Here is a 7,076-nt window from a genome sequence, read left to right on the forward strand (position 1 = left end):
CCTCCTCCAAGACCTCTTGTTTCTTTTTCTTCTTTCTTTGTTCATGTGTTTCAAGGGAACCTGCAAGATCATCAATAATCATTTCTTCCAAATTCTTTGATTCCTCGACAGCACATACCACATTCTCAAAATCATTTGTCAATGATCGAAGGATTTTCTCCACTACCCTGGCATCTTTAAGAGTTTATCCATTGCATTTAAGTTGGTTCACCACCATTTGAACCCAGGTGATGTAGTAAGATACTCCTTCTGACTCCTTCATTTTCATAGTTTCCAATTCGCCTCAAAGAGTTTGGAGCCGCACTTCTTTGACTCAATCTGCACCCTTGAAAATCTTCTTCAGTGTGTCTCATGCTTCTTTCGATGTCTCTGCACCTACAATTTTCTCAACACCTGACTCATCTCCAACTTTGAACATGAGATAGAGAGTGGTTCTATCTTTCATGCGCATCTTTTTTATCTCCCTCAATTGGTTTGCTGTCGGATTTGCAATTGGAGCCTCCTCTTCAAGACCTTCTTGGACTACTTCCCATGCGTCTTGAGCATCAAGCAAGGCATGCATTTGAATACTCCAGTTGTCATAGTTTATCTTGGTGAGTCGTGGTAACTACATCTACCCCAACACTGTGCTCCCATGGTTCGACATAACTCTGATACCAATTTGAAGAAGAAAAAATTATTTGAGTGGTGGAGTTTTTTATTGAAGAGAGAAAGAATAAAGTATGGACATTAATACTCAATCTTCTATTGATTTCTTTGTCAACCTTGTCTTGGAAAAGATTACAATACCACTATATATAGTCTCACAAAGTATCTCCCTAAATTCCTTCAATAAGTCATTAATAAAAGCAAACGGAAGAGATTACAATAATTAAGACAGAATTTCAAAAGTTGTAGTAATTCTTGACCCTTCGTTACTCAAACTGGCATAACTTTCCATATAAAATACCAAACGACTTTGAGACTTAAACCATCAGAAAGTACACATCCGGGGCATCAAAATCCATAGTCATACGTTTAATTTGGACATCATTTTACCTTCCAAATACCTACTAAAAATTACCCAAAAACCTGACAATTTGAGTTTAATGCTCAACATCTGTATCCCTTCCCATATTTTGAAGGGGCGTTAACAATATTTTCATCTTCAATGTGACCCACGACATTCAAATAATTTGATTGACCATACAAAAGGGTCTAACTCGACTGTAAACTCTCATGCCACCCTTCAGATCATGCACTTAATTGTATAGCTTATGGTTTTCATCGAGAACTTTATGATATCCATATCCGTGAGCAAGACTACGTACATGCATACCGAGGTTGTGGAACTCTCCCAAAATTTTACTTGCATATATTGCATTCCAATTTTTGCAGCGTGCAGTTTATGTTTTAGTTCCTGAACATCATTTTGTTGCTGAGAAAAAATCACTTGCTGCTTCAAAAGCAAGCTATTTGATTGCTCCTCAATATACCGCTTTCATGGATTATTTCATTCTTTTCCATCGATTTGGAGTTGAGTTCCTCTGCCCTTTAAACACCAAAGGCTAATTTCAAGAGCGATTTGTGGCTTTATGATGTAGCAGTAACAACATCTTTTGGAGTTGCTTTAGTCAGTTAAAGGCTGACAAAAGCGACACTCAACTTCATCCACAAGCTTTCATAGGAACTACTCTACAAACGATTTCTTCAAGCCTTTTATCTGTCAAAAGTGCACGAATGAGTAAAGCACGAGAGCAATTCGACATTTTTTTCCATTCGACATTGGAAGAATTGAAAGATTTTTCATTCAGGGAGGAGTTCTTGAGGAATTTATGAATGACTCTGAATTTTTCCTTGCAAAGAACTTAGTAGCGGACATGGTAGTTGTCGGTTTTACATTTCCATCGAATTTTCAAACTTCATATCCTCCACCCAGTTTCCACTCGCCATAAGATTTAATAGTAATAACAACCCCAACACTAGCCAACATCCCTCCTTGCTCTAAGTCATATGCCTCAAATGTAGGAACTCTCATCTCCTGTATAGCTGCAAGAAAATGCCTCACGTTCTTAAAATACTGAAATGTTGAGTGTGAAGTTCCATCAGGGATGATGGCAGAATCACAAGGGCTTTTAACCACCTTGGGAACCGCTCCTAGTTGAACCTTATCCAGGACATTGCAGAGAATAATTCCACTCCTCAATCAAAGCTTCAACTCTTCCCCTAAGGTTCAGTTGGTAAATCTTTAGACGCAACAACCCCGATCATCTTTCTCAGCCACCTAACGGCTTCATTTCTTCTGGTTGCAGCTTCCTCGACTCTTCTAGATTCCAAATCAAGTCCTCATACTCCATTACCAAAACGATTCCCATGTTGTTGAAGCAGATCCTCCACCACCGATGCCAATTGTTAGATTTGTGGTTTGACTCGAGTCATATTCACTAAGTTTTTAATTTTTTATATCTCGGGCCCGATGTGATAGAATTTGCCGCTATTGAATGGGTTGGGCCATCTTTATTTAGTAGGGATAACAACATAGAAGGGCCAACGAAAGGCCCTGTGTTTGTATTATGTCTACTTTTCTTGTTTTTTTTTTTTTTTTTTCTCAAAAAAATGTCTAAATAAGATTCTTAATTACACAAAAGGGAGAGTCAAATTACTTTTTAGTCCCATCATGTTGGGTTGTATGTCCTAAAACTTGTGGTTTTTAAACTTTAAAACATATCCTATTTTACAATAAAGATGTTATTGAGGGTTAATCAGTAAAAGATGTTATTGAATAAATGAATTGTACCTTTTAACCCCAAATTCAATAAACTAAGAACCCTTGCCTATAACATGAATATTTGAATTTTATGTGTAGACATAAAAGTGAATCAAGTTCGAGAAATAGTCAAAACAGTCTATAGTATAGGGATAAGGTTGGGTACCTTAACCTGAGGACACTATCAGATGCGAATCATTTTGTATTTGATACAAACAATGTGATTCTGAATCATTCATGTGGAGATATGTGAGTGGAGACGTCCTATATAATGAGATTGCATAAGGTTGTACCACGAAATAGTAACTTTTACTTTATAACGTTGTTTACTGATAAAACTGACTATTTCAATTCGATGACCTAGGTAACACGATCATAATCCTAAGCTAACTATGAACTTCTGTTTATTCAAGATTATCCTTTAATCTGTATGTGTGAGAGTGACTCAACATCACCGACTCAATATGCCTCCCATTTTAGGGGTAAGACGGGGTAGATAGTTAGGGACATAGTCTTGTAAGATGGAATTCACTTCTACCCGACTTTGGGGATAGTAGATAGGTTATTCTCTTAAGTACTGACTTTGGGTCTTGAATAAGGGGCTCCACCCTCTCTTTGGCCTGATAGAGACCCAGTTTGGTGGTTGGACTACAAACCAATGGTTCATTAGAGGATCAGTGGGACTTAAGGAATAAGATGTAATTATATGGGTAAAACGATAATTTTGACCCAACTGTAATTACGAACAACCTGTGAAGGATCAACTTACTAATCATGGTTAAATCAAGTGGACAAAAATATATCTACAATGAGGAGAGTGCAACTACTGGACTTTAGTGGAATGTCCCGATAGTTAACGAATGTTGGTTAATTAGGTTAAACAGCTTAGCCGGTTAATCTCAAATCATTGGAGCTCATGATTTGTAGGTTCATTAGGTCCCTGCTAGCTCATATTGGATTAAACCTTAGAACAATGTGATGAGAATTTAAAATATTCAAATTCGAAATGTGGAATTATAATTAATTGTATGTGATGTAATTGATGTTTAATTATCGAATCTAACAAATTGGAGAGTTGGAGAATATTTAAATATGATTTAAATATTACACATGAATAGTAATATGGTTCTTACAGCATATTACTATTCATGTAATAATAGGGATATTTATCAGTTGTATGTGGATGAAAAAAAATTGTTGAAATCAACTTTAATCAAAAGTGGTGAAAGAGTGAGCCTAACAACAGTTACTTGGACCTCCTTACAGAACATCAATTATATGGTTCTTACAGTACATTTTGTTGATTTTGAATGGAATTTACAGAAAAGAATATTTTATTTTTGTCAAATGCCTAATCATAAGGGAGAGACAATTAGTAAAGTAATTGAATGTTGCTTATTTGATTGGGGTATTGATAAAGTTTTTTTCAATTACTGTTGATAATGCAACTTCAAATGATTTAGCAATCTCATATATGAAGAGAAAACTAAATATTTGGAAGTTTCTTATTTTGGATGGTGAATTATTGCATATGAGATGTTGTGCACATACTATGAACTTGATTGTCAATGATGTATTGAAAGAATTACATGATTTGATATCTAGTGTACAAAATATTGTAAGATATGTTAGATATTCTCCTAAGTGATTGATAAAATTTTTAGATTGTGTTGGACATAAAAAGATTGAATTTAAAGCCCTTGTTTGTCTGGATGTGTCTACAAGATAGAATTCAACATATTTGATGTTTGATCATACTTTAAAATTTGAAAAGGCTTTTCAATGCTTAGAAGAAGAGGATGAAGATTTTGTATATCACTTTACTGAAGATGAGAATGGAAAGAAAAGAAAGAGACCACCGACCTTAGCCGATTAGAACCATGTTCGAACATTTGTCAAATTTTTTAAGATGATTTATGATCTTACATTGAAGGTTAGTGGCTCAACTTATGTCACTTCTAATACATTTTTTCATGAACTTTGTGGGATTCAACGACGTTTAATAGGTTGGAGCCAAAATGTAAATAGTGTGATATATACTATGGTTTCCAATATAAGAATAAAATTTGATAAGTATTGGGAATCTCTTGGCAAGATGAACAAAGTGTTGTTTCTAGCTATTGTGCTTGATTCACGATATAAGTTGGACTATGTATCCTTTTGTTTCATAAGTATCTATAGGGATGGAGTTGCTAGAACAATGACTGATGAGTTGAAAGTTAGTTTGATGCAATTGTATGAGTTTTATAAGACGAGTGATTCAAGTGGTCATGCTTTTGAACAACCATGTCACATAGTTGAAATAAGTGAGGATTGTGATGATATGGAAATGGATTTACGGTTGGAATACAAAAGAAGAAGAAAAGAGAAAATTTTGAATGAAACAAGAAATGATATGGAGAGATATTTATCAAAACCTAATGAAGATATGATAGAAAATTTTGATATTTTGAATTGGTGGAAACTAAATGCTCATAAATATAAAGTTTTATCACAAGTTGCTCAAGATGTCTTACTTGTACCAGTATCAACAGTTGCTTCTAAATCAACATTTAGTACAGGAGGTAGAATACTTGACTCTTTTAGAAGTTCTTTAAGTCCTAAGATAGTGAGGCTTTAATATGTACACAAAATTGGCTACGTGCGAAGCCAACATTATTAGATCTTACTCCACAAATTAAAGAATTGAAAACTTGTGATCAAGTTTTATCAAGTAGTGTTATCTTTTATATATTTACTCTATAATCTATATTAATATATTGAAATATGATAGTATTCTTATATACTTTATTGTTTAAATCTTGTTTAGGGTTCTTCAAGGAGCAAGTTTTGTCAGGATCATGAATGGGTCATTGAAATCTATTGGATTTTGAAGACTTTTGTAGACATTACATTATGGTCTTACTTATGGATTTTGTAGATATTTGAAAATATTGTTGTCTATATTTTGAATTTTGTAGACATTATGGTCTTTCTTGTGAATTTTGGAGACTTGTTTTATTATAATAGATTTTGGATATTGTTCTTGTGGATTGTGGAATCTTATGTATTTTTTTATTGGTGATTCCAATTTTTTTTTTAAGGGAACCGAAGGAACCGAACTAACCCAGTCCATTTTTTTGGGTCGGTTTTGTTCGGGTTCAGAATTGAACAAGGGTTAGTTTGGGTTAGAAAAATACGCAAACCGAAGAATAGGGTTGGGCCTAAAATATCCCTAAACCCAAACCAACCTACGAACACCCTTATTACTCAAAGAGTTGAGAGTACCTTGACGTAGTGGGAGGAGTGTATGACCTCCTAGCTATTATTGAGAAACAAGTGTTGTGAGAATAAGATGCATTCCCTATATAGTTTAATAAAAAAAAGTCTATTGTATATTAACATGTTTACAATGATTCTCTCGGCTAAAGTGTTTCAGAATCACCTAGTAAGACTAGGAATACCAAGTGAATAACCTAGGGCAGGTGGGAGAAAAGCTGAGCATGGGATACTGAATGGTAAACCTGAAGGAACTCTTAAACAAGAGAACCATTGAGCGAAAGCAAGATCGTTCCAAACTCATTATGAAAGAACAAAACATTTACAAACAAACTTCAATAGTTATGCATCATCGAGTAAATTACAGTGTGCCATTAAGTTAAAACCAACTAGGATCGAGTGATATACCTTTGAAGAACTATTCTTCGCATATTCCCTAGATCAACACCAGTCACGCATCCATGAAAACTCAATCAAACGCACAAACGCAACGAACAACCAGTGCAACTCATGAACTGTCAGATCTTCGAACCCAATCGAGTATCACTCAATTCTCGACCCTTGAACAGAAAAACTCGACACCACCACTCGGTTGCCCTAGTATTCTTGGTGTGAGCTCTGTGTGGATTTGGTATAGGTAAGGAGGAAGTATACGATCGAGTAAGTGGGAGGACATCTAAGTCTATCGTATAGACTGGGTACTCGATCATCTAGTAAACGAGAAGTTGTCGTCTAGTAAACTCGATGCCTCGTCGTTTACTCTCTCAAAGGCTATCGTATAACTTTTCTTTTCACACGATCGAATGTTATACGATTATCAAAAATGAAAACCTTTTTCACTTTTATCCATCAGTTATCAAAATTGATAGTAACTTCCCACTTCCAACGGTTAAAGGAGAAAATTATATCCAACCAAACAATTATCTCATAATTTTTTTTATTATAAATAAATATAATAACTAATTTATCATATTATATTTATAACCTATAGTTTTAATATCACATCATATGTAATATTTAAACCATAATTCTTTTCTCTTTTATTGCATTTAATATAAATCGTATTTATATT

At 34.5% G+C, this 7,076-nt stretch overlaps 1 pseudogene; it reads right to left on the reverse strand.

Moving 5' to 3' along the window:
• Positions 1 to 922: 922 nt before the first annotated feature.
• LOC120084865 lies at positions 923 to 2,391 on the reverse strand (annotated as a pseudogene).
• Positions 2,392 to 7,076: the final 4,685 nt, after the last annotated feature.

This window comes from Benincasa hispida, chromosome 9 (genome assembly GCF_009727055.1).
Source record: "Benincasa hispida cultivar B227 chromosome 9, ASM972705v1, whole genome shotgun sequence".
NCBI classification, from domain to species: domain Eukaryota; kingdom Viridiplantae; phylum Streptophyta; class Magnoliopsida; order Cucurbitales; family Cucurbitaceae; genus Benincasa; species Benincasa hispida.